At 35.7% G+C, this 18,405-nt stretch overlaps 1 pseudogene; it reads right to left on the bottom strand.

The window, feature by feature from the left end:
- LOC113200326 (actin, cytoplasmic 2-like) overlaps positions 1–11,103 on the bottom strand; it is a 50,284-nt pseudogene extending 39,181 nt beyond the window's left edge.
- Between the last annotated feature and the right edge of the window lie 7,302 nt (positions 11,104–18,405).

Genomic DNA, 18,405 nt, shown 5'->3' with positions numbered 1-18,405 from the left:
CCAAATGGATTAATCCACCAATGATATTATAGCTATTGTGATAATTATTTAACCATGTACATTAACACAGGAGTTTTTTGGGGAAACTTCATATCCAAACCAGAATGGGTGGCTTTATAAGGAAGGTAAAATCCTTATCTCTCACTGCAGGTAATGGAAGTTAATGTATACAATTGAAAAAAAAAGAAACAGAAAAAAAGCAGTAAAGTTATCTAGAGATATGAAAGTAAATTTCAGGAGAAAATAGTGAAATGTTTGCCTTTGGAAACCAAGAATTGGGGTTAGAATGGATACATCAAGAAAAACTATTTTTAAATACCATGTAGTATTAATTGATTATGTAAATCATGTATATATATTGTTTAGCTTTATAAAAATTTTAAGTGTGGAAAACAGTACTAGGGAATCATTGAGAAGTGCACTGAATCTCACTTATGGTGAATTATTTGAATCTTGGTATGTAATTTGTTTTAGAAAACATCTACATTTGAAGGGCTCCTCTCATAAAACACAAAGGACAGAAAGCTTTGCTGAGGGCTTAAGGTGTAAATGAAATGACACATTTAAACTGAAGAAACGCACCCACGTTGAAAGCATTCAATCCAAGGCAGGCTCTGCTGTACACATGTTCTGACATATGGTAAATTTTCAACCCCTTATCTCTGGATATTAGTTTTCATTGTCAGAGTCGCCAAGGGGCCATTTTGCAGAAGAAGGATCTACTAAAATGGGTCAGGGACTTGGTAGCTAAGAGTCAATCAATTTTTTAACTACAGTAATAGCATATGATTCAGCACACTGTAAATACACAAAACAAATACAGTTCCCATACTCTTTGAATATAAGACAATTATTTAAATAGCTTGTCATTTTTTATATTTTGAGAATATTGCATTTGTATTTTTTCTGTGTCTTTCTATTTTTTGTTTATGCAGCCAATATTCTTGATCAGAGAAGAGGATCATTCAATTTAGTTTATTTGGTTTTAAAAAATAAAAATGACTATATTAAAATATAAATAGATTAGTCTCATCACAGGTGAAAAGTAGTCAACATCACCTGCCAGGTTTATTGTTTATTTATAATGAGCCAAGCTGAATGGAGATCAGACATAGATAGCTAGGAATCTTTCTGTATGAAAAAAAATATATAAAAATATGTGTCTATAAGGCTCCACACATGCATATATACCCAAAGTGCATGTATATTCATATACTCACAGAAATACACACACGCGCACACACACACACAAACACAAACACAAAGTGTATATGCATATGGTTTTAAGAAAAAAATTGATAAATATTTTCTTTTCTGGTAAAGTGATTCCTTTGTTAATTTAATTTAATCTTTCCATAAGGAAAATGTCATTAAGCAAAACATCAATGGACAGAATTTTTTTTTTTAAATTTGCAATTCTTTTTCTAAACCCCACAGAAAATTGGTCTAGTGCTGTGAGTTTACTAAGTAGAAAACAAGTCTCCATCATTGGAATCACTGGAGGACTTTCACGCTGGCTTTTCATGAGTGTGTGCCTGGATTTTGTTACTCTGATAGACTGTCTTTACAGGACAATGCACTGCCAGAAGTTCAACCTGGAATCTTCAGAGCAGATCACAGAGTTGTTCACCAGAGTGAGCGTTGCTCTTGCTTCTTATCTTGCTCCACACTTCCAGAGGGCTCATCTAGGTATTGATTTCCAGGGATAATTTGTGATTTGTTCCAGATTAGGTTTTTTTTTTTCCCAAAAGTGTGCTCCATAAGAGAGCCCCTCATATAATATCCCATGCCTATCTTACCAGCATGGAGAGAGAGGGTTAGCTTTTCATAAACTGGAACAATCTTCACACAGTGTTTGGACTCCTTTGAGAGATGGTGTCTGTCTCCTGTGTACCATGTATACAGCTAGCTAGAAGTGCTGTCTGTCTTTTTACTCAAGTCAGTTGTGGAGAACAAGAATTACAACAGCTTTCTTTTTCTTTTTTTTCCAAAATTCTTCAAGTCCTCTTTGTGCTTTGCTTTCAGGTGCTAAAGGGAAGTACATGTGTCACATAACGACTGCTTGTATAGAGAATCTGAACTCAGAGGAATCTGAACTCAGAGGCTGGCGATGAATAGTCAGACAGAATTGTGATTTTTGCCTTGTCACTAGAAAATTATTTCAAAAGTGGGAGGGATGTGTTTGCCAATGTAGTCTACACTTTCAAATGTCCATTGCTTACTTAAACTTTATGGGCGTATGTTTAGTGGAGGGTATAAAAAAGACATTTATGGAGCTCGTTGAAAACTGGATTTAGGCAACCCTGGCCATAGCAAAAGAGCATATTAATCATATTGGTGATCACTGTGTGTTCTACACAGAGACAATGGATGAGTTTGCCTGAACTCCAGGGCAAATAGCAGAAAATAATGTGCTTGCTGGAGATTTAGCTGCTCCAATGTAGAAGGAGTCTTGAAGTCTTGCTGGAAGATTTGAATGAAACATAATTCAATTTGATCAGCAACAGACCTAACATTCTAATTAATCCTTTATTTATTGGTCATCCATACCATGGAAAGATGGATGATTCTATAGAGGAACAAATCTCTGTTCTAATTTTGGGGTCCTTTGTATCTTGTAGCAATCAGGACATTAAAACAGTTAAAATAGTATTATGAGCACCCACTGCAGGTGTTTTACCTTGAAACTACATGTACTTTTTAAATTTAGAAATTTAGAAAAGCAGTAGAATGCCACATGGAGAATGAAGCTCATGTTTATGAAATGATCTAGGTCAACTTTACCAACAGGGAGCTCAGATGCAAATATTTTCCTTAAAGTTCAGATTACATGCAACATGGTTCCTGTGGATCTCTTCCATGTTAGGAAGCTGGAGAAGTTCTGAGAGCAAACAGTGAGAGAATGTGTGATCCTGGTGAAGTTTGAAATTCTGGTCTAAACTTGTATCTTGTGCCATCCTAGTTCTTCATGGCTCCGTTTATTTTTTTAAAGTTATTTGTCCTTTTTAGTTATATATGACAGTAGAATCTATTTTCATATATTTACACAAGCATGGAATATGTCTTGTTCTAATTAGGATCCCAGTCTTCTGGATGTACATAATGATGAGATTCACTATAATGTATACATACATGACATAGAAAAGTTATGTCAGATTCATTCAGTTGCCTTTCCTAATCCAATCCCCCAGTCCCTTCCCTACATTCTGCTTTGTCTAGTCCACTGAACTATTCATTCCCTCTCCACCTTGTGGTGGGTTAACATCCACATGTCATAGAGAACATTAGACTTTGTTTTTGAGGGACTGGCCTATTTTACTTAGCATGGTAGTCTCCAGATCCATCCATGTACTGATAAATGTCGTAAAGTCATTCTTCTTGGTGTCTGAGTAATATTCCATTATGTATATATATATATATATATATATATATATATATATCACAATTTCTTTATCCATTCATATGTTGATGGGCATCTAGGTTGGTTCCATAGCTTAGGTATTGTGAATTGTGCTGCTATAAACATTGATGTGGCTGTGTCACTGTAATATGCTGATTTTAAGTCCTTTGGGTATATACTAAGGAGTAGTATGACTGGGTCAAATGGTGGTTGCATTCCTATTTTTTTGAGAAATCTTCATACTGCTTTCCAGAGTGGTTGCTCAAATTTGCAGTCCTACTAAGAATGTATGAGTGCCCCCTTTATCCCACATCCTCACCTATATTTATTGTTTCTTGTATTCTTGATAATTGTGCATGGTTCTGCTTTTAACCACTTTACCTGCTTCTGTGATACACCCTGGACATCATTGGAAATTGTCCTTGGCACAATAAGAAAGTAGCCACTTTCTGTGAGCAACAGCTTAGAGAAAAGTACTTTCTGCCTCACTTACACCAAATTCTGAAACTGTATTTCCATTGCAATTGCTAGTTTTATTCTAAAACACCTGCATAAAATAGAAAGAGCATAGGGAAAGTGGCTTATAAATAACCTAAAGTGCCAGGAATCCTTATTGCTCTTGGGATGAGAATAGTATGTATTTGTGTGTGTGTGTGTGTGTGTGTGTGTGTGTGTGTGTGTGAGAGAGAGAGAGAGAGAGAGAGAGAGAGAGAGAGATGTTATGTGACTCTACCAATTATACATGTTCACTAAGTATTTGGTGGAAGAGTGAATGAATGTTTCTTGGAAGATAACTCACTTCCCTTTTTGCTGTTTTCTCTTTCACTAAGACATCTCTTATGGTGTCTATTGAGACCAAAGGCCTCATCCTGAGGTGGCATGCTTCCTTTGGGTCTCCACAATTTACCCATTGGATGCTCACTTCCCTTAGTTAATTGTAAGCATTATGTTGAGCTTTAATGAAAAAGTCTAAGTCATGATCCTTGTCAGTCTTTAAGGTATGTAAAATGTGTCAGGAAAGCAAACCTCACATGACAGAGCAGTTAGAAAGGAGACATTAGAGAAGGCAAGGACTAAGGTCCTAGGATTCAAGGTAAAATCAGTGAGGCCTGATTAATTCAGGGGAGGCTGCATGGCACTGAGTGTGGAATGAGGTATGGATAGGGTTTAATAGTAGTCAAGAAAAGAAAAAGCTATTCAAGTTGGGAAATATCATAAAAACAAGGATGACTCAAACCAGTTTCAGTCAATCACCTCTGTAAAGACTTCTCTGATCTCCCAGCCTCCAAGTTACATGAGATTTCTCAGTACTTCTATAGTGTTTGGTATATACTTCTAAGAGAGCATTTACCTACAATATCTTCTTTGGTGACCTGAGTCCTTCACTTTGCATGCCCAGTTCTGGATCAGTGTTTGGCACATGTAGGTGGTCAATAAAATTTATGACTAAAGACTAAATGTGTGGAAAATAAAAATAAAAGCCTTGTGATGAGATTAAAAACATAGAATTCAAAGCCTATTTCCCACCTTGTACAGAGTAAAACGGAAAGGCCTTATTTATTTATTTATTTTGAATTTCTCTCTTTTTTTTATTTGTTGCACATTACAATACAATTATCTTGACAGATCATGCATTTGGGTAGAGAGAAGTGATGGGAGGGGAGGGGAGAGATAGTGGGGATAGGAAGGGCAGCAGAATAAAATAGAAAGGCCTTATTATTGACTGCAGGTATCTACATGATATGATTCAGCTCCCTCTCTAATCACTTCCTCACTCTACCTGTGCTTACACCATCCCATCCAGGATGGATCTTAGATATTTACATATTTGATTTGCATAACAGCAGAGATTTATTGACTTACAGAGTATTTGGCACATAGTAGGCATTCAATAAATATTTCTTGAATGAAAAAATTAAAAGAAAAAGGGAGGGCTATATTTTATAGAAAAAAAATTTGAGGATCTCAATGAGAAATCGTCATTTATAAAGGTTCATCTTGCAGTGGTATGAAGAGTAGATTAAACAGAGAGCTCCAAGAAGCAGGAAATCTAATTAAAAGGCCTAAGTGGAGCAGGTAGTCTGAGAGAGGAGCTCTTGAGCAAATAAAAAGGAGTTCTTTCTCCAATCCAGCAAGTGACCACTAGTAGGTAACATTTTGGACAAATTCCCTGTCAACCCTTTCTCTGCTAAAGAAGTTGGCAACCTTTCAACAGTCTGTGGTTATAAGAAGGTAGTTCCCTCTCCTTGTGTTTTTATGCATCGAAGCGCTACAGAATTGTTCCATTAAATGCCTATCTCTAATCATGAAATTTGCATGCAGAAAGCACTTAGCTCATCTGGAAGGAACTCCAAGGGCTATAGTGAGTACTTAGCAGGTTAGGCAATCATGAGCTTAAAGAATTATGTTCAGTTGCACTAGGCAGTTTTGAGTGCACTTCTGGAAAATAATTTAAATCTTCTTCCTCAGACTAAGATATACCCTTCTTAAACCTTGTGCCTAGCAAGCATCCTCAGATCCGAGGTTCCCTGGATGATAATAAGCTAATGCACCTCACAGGTCGTGAGAGGATGTGGAAGGAGGTGCTGAAAATGCTCTTTCTTGAACATTTCAGATATCTGGAACCAGCTTAATGTAGCCAGCCCTTCTGGAATTTCCCCTTTTAGGTTGAACACTGGGCTTAAAAAGGGATTGTGAGTCTACTGTAATGCCAGTTTGGTCTTATAAACTGCTTTGTTTTAAGCCTGCTAAAAAGCAGTGCAGTGCAAGTAGATTATTCACTTGCTAACTGTACCTTGCTGAATTTCCTTTTAAAAGAGTCCTGGTTTGGCTTTATGTGGAGTGTTTCTTTTTTTCATAAATAAAAGACCCAAGGAAAGAAATGTGACTACCTGACAATGTGAAAAGCACCCCAAGTGGATTCTGCAGATGAGCTAGAAATGACAGGTGAACATTGTGTCTTAAAGTCACCCCAGGGGATTTTCCCTCTGATGTGAAGGAAACAGCAGGGTCCATCCTTTCTGATTTAGTCTTTGACAGGCTGCTTTTCTGACAGTGGCTGCATTGTACTAAGTGCTGGATTGGGAAAAGGACGACGTCTGAAGGGCGCCATTTGCCAATGACAGGGGGAAGAGAGGATCCTGAGGAGCTGCCGGGATAAAATGTGAATGGTTGAAACTAGGAAAGTCACTCAAAAACCAGTGTTAGACTTAACTTCATAAATGTTTGAAAATTTTCCTTAGTAATAATGTATTTGTAATAAAGAGAGTCGATTATAATGTGTCTCTTTATAGATATATTTTTAGTTAAGAACTAACACACTCTCATGGATATGAACTTCAGGGATTTAATAATGAAGCTAACACGTTTGGCAAATGGATAGTCACTTACCATCCAGGTTTAAAACAAAACAAAACAAAACAAACAAACAATAACAAAAAACAACAGCATGTCTAATTCTGTCTTTGGAGAAATAGGAAAATAAGATAAATTTGATTTTTCCAGTTGCTCAGGGTAAATCATGCCTTGTACCAAGAAGTATAAGAATGGAGTTTGACCCAGTTGACAGAAAAAAAAATACACACACACACAAACACACACACTATTTGCCTCAATGACAAAAATTCTCAGAGGGACAGAAATTTAAACTTAATAGTGGAAATGGTAAGGTAGCTCTACCTGTTTCTAAGTTCTCCTCAAGGGCAATCTAGAGATATCAAACAAACAGATCTGGCCTCCTGATTGTCTTATGTCAAGTTTTTGAAACAAAACTCTCATTCCTTTTCTAAGATATAAAAACATTTTTCTTCCCAACTCAGAGCTGTATTGATACCTTGAATGAATTTATTTCCCTCAGGGTGCAGGGTTTATTCTTAGAAGAGAGTGTACCTGGGATCTTTCAACATAGCTATTAGCTAACTAACTATTTTACAAGACATGTTTTTTTCTTACCCCATAGTTTTCCTTCAAATGGGAATCAGTGAACTAGATGATATATTTAAGCATACAGCCAGCAGATGGTCAGGCTGAGATGAGAACATATGGTTGAATATATTGTTTGGTTCAATCTTTCGTTGGCACAGGAGGCATATTCGTCTTAATATTCCCCTTTAGCACCTGGGTAAAGAGGGTAAAAAATTTCCCTCAATTTTACCATAATTGGAACAACTTTCCTATTTCATATCTAAATAAAGCTTTGAGTTGGATATTTTAGAAAACCAATCACAAAGAAAGTTTAACGCAAAGACCTTTTCCTCCTTTTAATATTTAACTTTATTAAGGTATCTTTACATACAATAAATCAACTAATTTTAAATATTTCAATTTCAGTGGATTTTAACAAATGCGTATATGGTCATGTTACCATTATTAATATGGACTAGGTGTATTATCCCGGGGAATTCTTATTCTCCTTTTTAGTTAATCCTATTCCATCAATTTAGCCTCCAATAACTTAGAAAGTTCAGTCATTGCAGTTTTTCCCTTTTCTGCAATTTGACCTAAATATATTTACACTACATAATCTTTAGATTTAGATTATTTCATAAGACAATATGATTTTGAGATCCATCCACTCTGTGTGTATTAGTACTTTGTCACTTTTCATTGTGGAGAAATTTCCCATTGTATTTTTATACAAGAGTTTGTTGATGGGCATTTGAGTTGTTTTCAGTTTTGTAGTATAATCAAAAGAGCTTCATATATAAGTATTTGTGACTATATATAGGGTAAGTGTGTGTGTGTGTGTGTGTGTGTGTGTGTGTGTGTGTGTACATATATTTAACCAATTCTGTTTGGTAAATACCTAGGAATACACACTTGGGTTACATCAAATGTCTTTGTTTCTCTTTGGTTTTGAGGATTTGAAAAAACTGACAGGAAATTACATGACAAATTTAATCATTTTAAAGTGAATAATTATTTAATGAGTGGCATTTAGTACATTCCTAATGCCATCACAAGCTTCATCCAGTTTCAAAATATTTTCATCAGTTCAAGAAAGAATTCCGTACTACTAATCTGTGATGATGTATAACCCCTACTGCTTTATCTGCTTCATATCTCTATTAAATTGCTTAATCTGGTTATTTCCTTTTAATGGCATTATTTAATACTTACCCTTTTGTGTCTGTCTCTTTTACTTAGTATAGTGCTTTTTTTTTTTTTAGGTTCAGCCACATTGTGGATGCTATCAGTATTTCATTCTTTTTACAACTGAATAATATTTCATTATATGTGTACTATAATTTATTTATTAACTAATTCATTGATGAATATTTGGGTTACTTTTATGTTTTAGATGTGAATAAATATTCACATACAAATATTTTAGTTCTTGTTTTCAGTTCTTTGCACACTTAAAAATAGAAATGCTGGATTGTTTGGCAATTCTGTTTAACATCTTGAAGAATCCTCAATTGTTTTCTATCAGCAATGTAATAAGAGTTCATTTTTTCCATATTCTTATCAATACTTGTTATTTTCCTTAAATAAAAAAACTATAACTCTTCTAGTAGGTATGAATCTGAATCTCATATGCATTAGTAGGCATGAATCCAAATCTCATAGGCATTGAATTTGAATTTTGACAACATTTCCTTTGTATATTTTACTATTCTACAGTTTGGTGTGTACTTTGATAACTTTTCTATCTGTTTCATGTATTGATACTTTTATTAATAAATGTTGACTTTCTAAATCTTCTATGATACATTTTAAATTAAAATCTATTATTATCCTAGTGGCTCAGGAGGCTGTGGCAAGATGATCATGAGTTCAAAGCCAGCCTCAACAACAGCGAGGTACTGAGCAACACAGTGAGACCCTGTCTCTAAATAAAAATATAAAAATAGGACTAGGGACGTGGCTCAATGGTTAAGTGCCTCTGAGTTCAATCCCCAGTACACCCCCCAAAAATCTGTTATTAATATAGACATCTCAGCTGTATTTTGGTTGTTGTTTTTTTTTTTTTTTTGCATTGAGTATTTTTTTCTTCACTGTTTCACCTTAAAACTTTTTTAACATGAATATTGGTATCTTCTAAACAACATACAGGTGGAACATTTGTCTTAAGTCATTCTACTAGCATCTGTCTTTTAACTGGTCAGTTTAATCCATTTTCATTTAAAGTGATTGCTGATGAGGAAGGACTTCTGCCTTTTCACTCTGTCTTTTTATGTGTTACATTTTTTTGTTGGTCTTCAATTCTTTCAATACTGCCTTCTTTTGTGATGGGTGAAATTTTTTCTAAAGTAGCATATTGATTCCTCATTTTCTTTTCTATATAGTTATTATTTTTTAATGATTACCATCAGGATTAAAATTAGAAACAGAGATTTTAGATGCGATTGAAGTAAAGTTGGTATCAGCAGAAAATTGATCATTACAAATTTAGGATGCTAATTTTAATTAGCTGCATTTCCCCACCATTTATGTTGTTATTATCACAAATTATACCTTTATACCTGTATGCCCTTTAACAGAGCTTTATAATTGCTGTGTTATGCTTTTTAAATTTTTTAGTTGTAGATGGACACAATATATTTATTTATTTATATTTATGTGGTGATGAGGTTCGAACCCAATGCCTCACGCATGCAAGGCAAGTGCTCTACCACTGAGCTACAACCCCAGCCCTATTTTATGCCTTTATCTTTTAAGTTATATAGACAACAGAAAGAAAAGTGACAAACCACAAATACCATACTATTGGTTTTTTGTTTTGTTTTGTTGGTGTGGTTGTTGTTGTATTCACTTAGGAACTTTTCTTTCCTGGAGTTTTCATTTCTTCATGGAGCTTCAAGTTACCATCCAATGCCCTTACATTTCAACCTGAAGGACTCTTTTTGGCATTTCTTGTAGGGCAGCTGTACCAGTAATAAACGCTCTTAGTTTTGTATATTCAGCAAGAAATATACAAAGTGTTTGTTATCATAAGCTCCTAAATTCCAGGAATGTTTATAAAGTAGCATTATTGCAGCAAAATCTTTTTAAAAAATTGGCAGCAATAATTGGTTGCAGCCAAAATATATGGTGTTGGCTTGTAAATGAGACAGTGGGTGGTAGGAAAACAGTTTTAAGTAGCCTACACATGGCAACCCAGGTCATTTGAAGCAAAACACTTGATAAATCTGTATTCTTATGGACTTGTAACATTGGATATGGATTTTTTTTTGAGGAAAATTGTTGATGGGCTAATTGTTAGTTGCCGCAGTCTGGCTGGGCACAAAATAACCGAGCCACCACAAAAGCCTTATAGATTCCAACAGCAACTCTTTATTCCCGAACTCTCACCGGCACTCTACACGCACGTTCTGGGAAAATACACTCCCTCCACCGGGCTCTGCGTACCAATCCTCTCAGAACCCCGCAAGAACTCCACGGGAACTCAAGGAGCTGGCGCCTGAGGCAGCAGGATACAGCTCTATTCCCAGCAGGATCCACCCTAAACCTGGAGCCACCCTAATCCAGCAGGATCCACCCTAAACCTGGAGCCACCCTAATCCAGCAGGATCCACCCTAAACCTGGAGCCACCCTAATCCCTGAGCAGGGTCACCTTTCAAAGCAAAATGCCATGCGTCATTCCTACTTGGCTATGGCTCTCAGCATCTCCCCCCTTCTGATTAATTAAACAACAAGCAAAGTGGCTTAGGGACCATGCCTGTTAGGTTGTCCAATTCAACATATGGTCCTTACCCGTCATCGGGTGACCTGACCTCTAGGCATCAGCCTCCTGTCTTAGATTGGTACCACTGCAATTGGATCATACCCATCACTGACTACCGGTCCAGCATACAGCCATACTTGTGGATAAGTCTATGCACCAATGGGGGGGGGGTGAGGTTCTTTGCCTCACCTCTGTTGGCCCCAAATTTTGGCCTTGGTGCCAGTGGGGGGGTGAGGTTCTTTTCCTCACCTCTGTTGACCCCCAAATTTTAAACCATCACTAGCAGAGGGAGGAGGATTCAGAAATGCCAGGACACCAAGCCAATTGACGGCTCTTTTGGAAAAATTGTATCACCGGTGACACATCAGCAAAGATATGCCAGCACTACCATAATTCGCTGCATTAACAGATAGTTCACAATGCATACAAGTGATACATAGTCCAGGAAAGTTCTGCAAGCAGTTCAAAGCGGAGGAGTCTATCAATATGTCCATTTCCTACATATTGAAATGCATTTGATTAATTTACTATAAACTTAGGAATAAAGTTCCAGTGCTTTTAATGTGATCTTTATGTACATAAATTTATTCAAGTGTAGCTGGATGCTTAGTCAAAAAAGGCAAACTATTGGAGGTCCTAAGAAGTTTTAACTCATTAATCAATAAAAATTGTGAGGTACTGAAGTAATACTTAAAATTTTTTGGCATTTATATCTTAGAGTAATTAAACTTATGAAAGTCTTGTGGAATGATTTTTTTAAGAAAACAAATGGAACATGACAGCACTATATATCAAACAAACTTAGAGTAGAGAAGACAAATTTTATTTTTAATTTCTGCTTAAGGCATAAGACATAAATGCCATGATGAACCTACTCCACTGGAATACGTTTAGTGGAGAAAATTTTTCTTTAACTTTTATATTTTTCAAAAGTTGTTCCCCCCATGTGATTTCTTTTTTTCCCTGAGATATTGTAGGTTTTTGTTAAACCTTAGAGTTGTTTTCAGGGTAATTGCTAGTCTCCAAAGCAGACTGCATACAGGAGAACTTGCATTTAAAAAAAAAAAGTTTACTGCCAGAATTTCATTAGAAGAGACAGGAACAATGGAACCAAACTTAGTCTTTCCAAGTAGTATCTCAAAATAAAAGTTTGTTCAATATAGCTTGGAATTTGTTAGAGATTTGGGGTGGCATAGAATTGCTTTAAGCTGTTATAATCAAAAATAAAAACAGCCTATTTAAAAAGAGTCTTTAACTGCATGTTTGTGGCATGTCATATAGTATTGTCATGCTGAAGGAGAATGGAACAAACATTAACTGAACATCTGACCCAAATATTGTATGACTTTGGAGTGAGGCTTCTTAATATTTCCCTTTTTATTGCATAATATTGTGTATGGCTTGAAAATACACTGAAATATTGGATGAGTGACAGTAAAAAGAGTCTCTCCATTCTAGAAACACATTATACATTATTTATTCCATAAATAGATGTACTGAAAGGTGAATGGATATGGTTCACACTTAACTGCACTTGTATAGTTCCAATTCTTGAATATATGAAAAGACACAAGAGGATCAATTCATGAGCAATGTTTCCTGCTCTTTCAATTCTCTGGAAACCTCTACTCCATTAATAAGGTCTGATCTTCTGTTTGAATAGCCCACCAATGACTTTCTTAATCTTTATTCTGCTCTTTACAATGGTTCTCTTAATCACATACAAGATTCTTTAGCATGGGCAAGCCCACTGTACTTCCTTTGGGAATCAATTCCAGTCCCCCAAGACAGGAGCTACTCACTGTCAGTAGAGTCAGACCCTCATTTGGCCACTTGGATTCCTTGCAAGTATCGCTAAGTAACATCTGCTGTGGAGTGGCTCCCTAATAGCCACTTTCCTGAAACTCAGGAATTCATTACACTGTTCTCAAGAAGTCTGTGAGAACCAAAATTCAAACTGAAATCTGGCAGGCTTATTTTCTTCAGAAATCCAGAGTTCTTTGCAGACCAACAGAGCACACCATTGTTCTTGTTTACTTGCCACTGTTAGTCGGCTGTCCTTGCTTCATTCAATCATTCTCCCCATCACAGTCTTGGAGCCATGTCCTTAGCATCCCCTCTAGGCTTTACACACAGTGCCAACTATTGGCCCTGTGTGCCTTGACTGGAGGGAGTTTATTTGCTCTTGTTTCTAGAGATAACTGGTATCCCAAAGACCCAAAAGGTAAAGCCAGAGGGCTTCTTCTCCCTTCTGAATCTCAGGGACCCTGCTATACATACCTTCTTGTGTGCAAAAGGTAGTTCTGGGATTTTTATTTTGTATCTACCCCACTGAGGTTTTTTCTATCGTTGTGAGATACAGCTGAGACATTAGATGTGAGGTCAAATCCAGCTGGTTTTACTGATTTTCAGCAAGCAAAAGGTGACTTTTTACCTTAATTTTTTTAATTTTATAGTTTAAAATTGGCATGCAGTCTCCATGGCTGGAGGCTACTTTATTCCTCTGACATAGATGACTGAAAAGCCTTGGAACATAAATATATGCAATAAGCCAATAATTCTGCCTGCCTTGCTGCTACTCCTACAGGGTATCTCAGAGCTGGCAAACAGAAGGGTAATGGGAATTAGAAGGAGGGGAAAAACAGCAATAAAAATATAAATCAAAGAAAGAAGGAAATCCATTTTCTCCTTGGCAGCAGAGACAGTGCTCCGCTAATCCATGCTGAGTGCAATCCAATACTCCTTTATATAATCCTGTGCCGGTGGAAGAAAATTAAAGTTTAATGCAATAACGGCTGACACAAATCACTTTTGTTGCCCAGAAGCAGATTAAAGAATAGTTAAAATCATACAAATCTAATTTCTTTTTTGTTGTTGTTGTCGCTTTATTCTGTAACATCTTGATGCTTTAATCCCTAGCATCAGTTTTTGATTATTAAACATATATTACCAACATAAGAGAGATTGTGGGAAAAACAGTGACAGCCAGGAAATGATTTGTGCTTAAATGGTACATGTTAAAGCTCTTTCAAAATCCATAAATTTTTCATAGGTTCATAGAGGTCCATGCCTTTAATCAATCTGTGTCAAGGGGATTTTAAAATAAGCATAAAGGTAATGGAATGCTATCAATCATAATTGGGCTGGAAAGAACTATCACGGTCCATCAGCTGTCACTCCTGCATTATGTGTATGTGTATGTGTGTGTGAGCACATGCCTTGGCATGATGTATTTCCATTCTCTATCTTTGATTACTTCTATCAATGAGATAATTTGAAGACCTTGTATAAAGACAGACATGAAATAAAAATAAAATTAACTGTGGCTGTAATTTCTCCCTTTCTCTCCTCCCTCCACAGGAATTACTTACTGTCCCTGTAAAGACAGTGTTTTGTCTCCTCTGTGCAGTACACTTGCTTCATCAGAACAGAAGGGTTTTCAAATGTAAAGCTTTCCTACTTTTTAATGTATATAAAATATCCTATCCTGGTTACAAATGCTACAAAGGGTTGACAATTTCTCTGCCCTACCTGAAGACCCTGGATCTACACAGTTAAATGGAAATTTGTGCAAATTTATTCATAGCAGAATTATTATGAGATAAAGAAGTTTTTACAAAAGCTCCTGCTGCAATTAAGTTCAACTTTGGTTCTTATGCCATGGGATTCCTGCAGCATTCTAGGTGTTTTCCATGGAAGGTTGTGAAGTCATCTCAATTTCATGGGAATTTTGTGGCTAATAGAAATTACTCTTTAGCACATAGTGTCAGCAAGAGATTTCTAAGTAAAGACAATTCTAAATTCATGCTTTACTTATCCATAGGATTCCTTTCTACTCATAAGCAGTATCTGTGTGTGTGTGTGTGTGTGTGTGTGTGTGTGTGCATGCACACATGTGTTTTAAATTTAATGATGGAAATTTCAAACATCAAAACAAAGTATAATATTGCTCAACTTGAGAAATTATCTACTAATGTCCAGTTTTAATTTCCTTTCACTAATATTTTATCCTTTCTTCTCCAAATATTTATGGATTAAACAATATGATATCAAAGATTTCACAGAAACAAATCTCTGATATCATATGGAATCCATAAGTATTTCAGCAGAGATCTCCAAAGATAATTATTTTTCATAATATAACATTATGTCAACTTAGAAATTAATGATATGTTTTAAATATCATTAAATGTCCAATCACAGCTCAGGTTTCCATGACTGTCCCATAAATGCTTATTTTTAAAACTTAATTTATTCAAGTCAAGATTAAAATTTTTCCAATTGCAGTTCATAAATATGTCTCTCAAATACTTTTAATCAAAAGACTTCTTTGTTACATCTCCATCTCTTTCTTTCTGTCTCTCCTTTTTTTAATTGGTGTAGAAATCTTCACACAGTTTCTTATTTGAATTTTACTGACCAGATTCCCTTTGTATCATTTAACATGTTCCTCTCCTTGGTATTTCTTGCAGCTTAGTAGTTCAATATACAGGCTTGATCTGTTCCAAAGCAGGTCCACCTGGCTCAGTATTATTATTGCTTCAAATACTGACAAGGTTTGATGGAAGGTATCTGAAGGCCACTCCAAGGGTGAGTTCAAACATAATAATTCAGTAGTTATGCAAAAAAAATTTACAAATGTCAGAGGCTTTGTGTGGAAGGGGTTGTTGCAGAGGAAACTGGGCCTTCCTGGGATTCATTAATTTTTGATTGACCCAAGTTATTTTTTTTCTTGTTCCATCAACTGTAGGTATATTTTTCAGAGAATTTATAGACCCTCAGAATTTTGAATCTGGATATGATTATAGAAATTCTAATCTCAACTACTAAATATTTATTTTAAAAAGGACACTGAGGCCAAGATAGAATGTCTAACTTCTTCAAGGTTGCATGACTTTTTAATCAGCTGACTCTAGAATTCCTCTATTTACTAAATCAAGAGGTAGGCTTCAGTTCTACAGAGTCAGCTACTTCTCTAATGTATCATGTATACTTCCATAAGGCAAAACTTGTATTCAGGGTGCTCTGTGCTTTGATAATCATTCTCTTTTTTGGAATCTTGTTGGTGCCATGGGATTCAACATTATTTTATAACAAGTTAACTTATATGTATTTCATTCACTACCAAAGTTGAAAATCAAACCTCTATAAGTAGAAATATATGGCCAAAAGATTAATTTGTTGAAGACTCCTTCGGTATTAGGAAAGTTTTAAAAATCAGTGGTACCATTGCTTAAAGTAGATATTAATTTAACCATGTGACTTAACTACATTTAGAACCAAAAGACACATTTATGTTTTTATCACCTGTTTCTAAATGATTGCAGTTCATTACTTTAAGAGGAAGCCCTTTCTGGTGGTATTGCTGATGATTAGTACTCAGTCAGTTCATAGAAACAAATGAAATATAATTTCAAGAAGGATTAAAAATAACTTCAATTGATTAAACACCTTTCCGCACTTAGTGTAAATTAATACATATAATGACTCTAAGGAGCAGAAAGTTAATTATTACTTTATGTATAAGGAATTGAGCATCACATAGTTTAAGCAAAGTTGCCCAAGTTCACTCAGCTAAAATATGGAAATTCTGGGATTGAACCAGTATTGTCTGAATCCAAATAACATGGTCTTTCTGCCATGACACATTTTCTCTATAATGATGGGATTGGGAGTCAGAGGATCACAGCCCAGCTTCTAATTATCTGTGTTCAAACACAGCAAATCACTTGACCTTGACCTTCTAGTTTCTCACTTTTCAAAGTAGATAATAAAAGAATTTAAATTTGTGGGGCTGGAGATGTGGCTCAGCGGTAGCGCGCTCGCCTGGCTTGCGTGCGGCCCGGGTTCGATCCCCAGCACCACATACCAACAAAGATGTTGTGTCCGCCGAGAACTAAAAAATAAATATTAAAAAAAAAATTCTCTCTCTCTCTCTCTCTCTCTCTCTCTCTCTCTCTCTCTCTCTCCTCTCTCACTCTCTCTAAAAAAAATAAATAAATAAATAAATTTGTCATTAGAGTCAAAGTGCTAATGTATGTAAATGACACTTTATAAATGGTACTATATTATACAAAGCCCTGCCATTTTTATTTACCTTTTTACTCTAGCACATCCATGACAATCATTTGACCTATGTGACTCACTAGAGAATTGGAGTCAAATGAAAGTCTCCATCCCATAACCCAGATGGACTTCCAAGGTCAGTACCAATTGGTCAGTAACCAATGGGAATACTTGTGAATACTGTGTAGAAGAGATATGGTTTTGCATGGCATGCTGTAGTGGACATGGAGATGCACTATTCAGATTGTTATTTAAGGAACAACCTATTGCCCAGCTTCTGGGAATGCTATCAGCATCCTTTGAACCCTGTCTAAATTGTTTCAACTGCAGAAAGCTGCAACCATCACATAAGAATAAACTCTTAGGGGGACTGTTTAAATCTAATGACTGACTGCACCAAGGATATAAAGTCCCAGTCAGTAAGTTGCCCTAGAACACTTATTCCTACACACTTCAGAGTTTCCCATGAGTTTGCCCAAGGCTTTGGAGGCCTGAACCTCAGTTTGACTTATCTTTGTCCAATCTTGATTTCTTTTTCTCACTTCCACACATATGGATTCCTAATCAATATCTGGCATACCATACTCCATTTACGCATCTGTTTCTAAACAGCCTAATCTCTAACAGGTATGATTCCAGAGATATTTTCTTTTTATGTTTCATTCTAGGGAAACAAACTATAATGTACTATTATAACTATCATAAACCTATATTATAACTAATATAAACCTATATTATAACTATTATAAACATATCAGTTTCAAATATGTTTCCTTCAGACTTAAAGTACAATGTGTTTAGAAATTTGTAACTCAGGTAGGATATTTGGGGGATGATGGTCTTTAAATAACTTGAATTAGGAATTTTTAAAAATTGCCTTTCCATGCTGCAATACCTGAATATATCAACTTGATGTCTTTAGTAACTATGCTTATGACAAAGAGAGTATATCATCATTCAACTCTTCCTTTATTGAGAAAAAAAGTTTTTGTAGATTTGATATTTTTTTGGATTAATGACTAGATATGCTCTGAGGATCGAGTAGTAGAAAGATGATTGGGAAAATGGAATATAGGAAAACCATAGAATTAGATCCAGGCTATAGCCTTGCTGGTACTCCTAAACATACATAAAATTAGGAGGATGTGAATAAAGACAAAGAACTCATTGTACAAAATAATAAATAGACCTTTTGTTAAGAAAGTATGGTTGCAAAGTACATAGTATCTTTTTCCAGTGCTACAGGCTAGTTTGAATTTTTATAAAATTATT

The sequence above is a fragment of the Urocitellus parryii genome, chromosome 4 (genome assembly GCF_045843805.1).
Source record: "Urocitellus parryii isolate mUroPar1 chromosome 4, mUroPar1.hap1, whole genome shotgun sequence".
Taxonomy (NCBI): Eukaryota; Metazoa; Chordata; class Mammalia; order Rodentia; family Sciuridae; genus Urocitellus; species Urocitellus parryii.
Note: the sequence above shows the minus strand (reverse complement) of the source record. Positions and strands in the feature narration are given on the sequence as shown.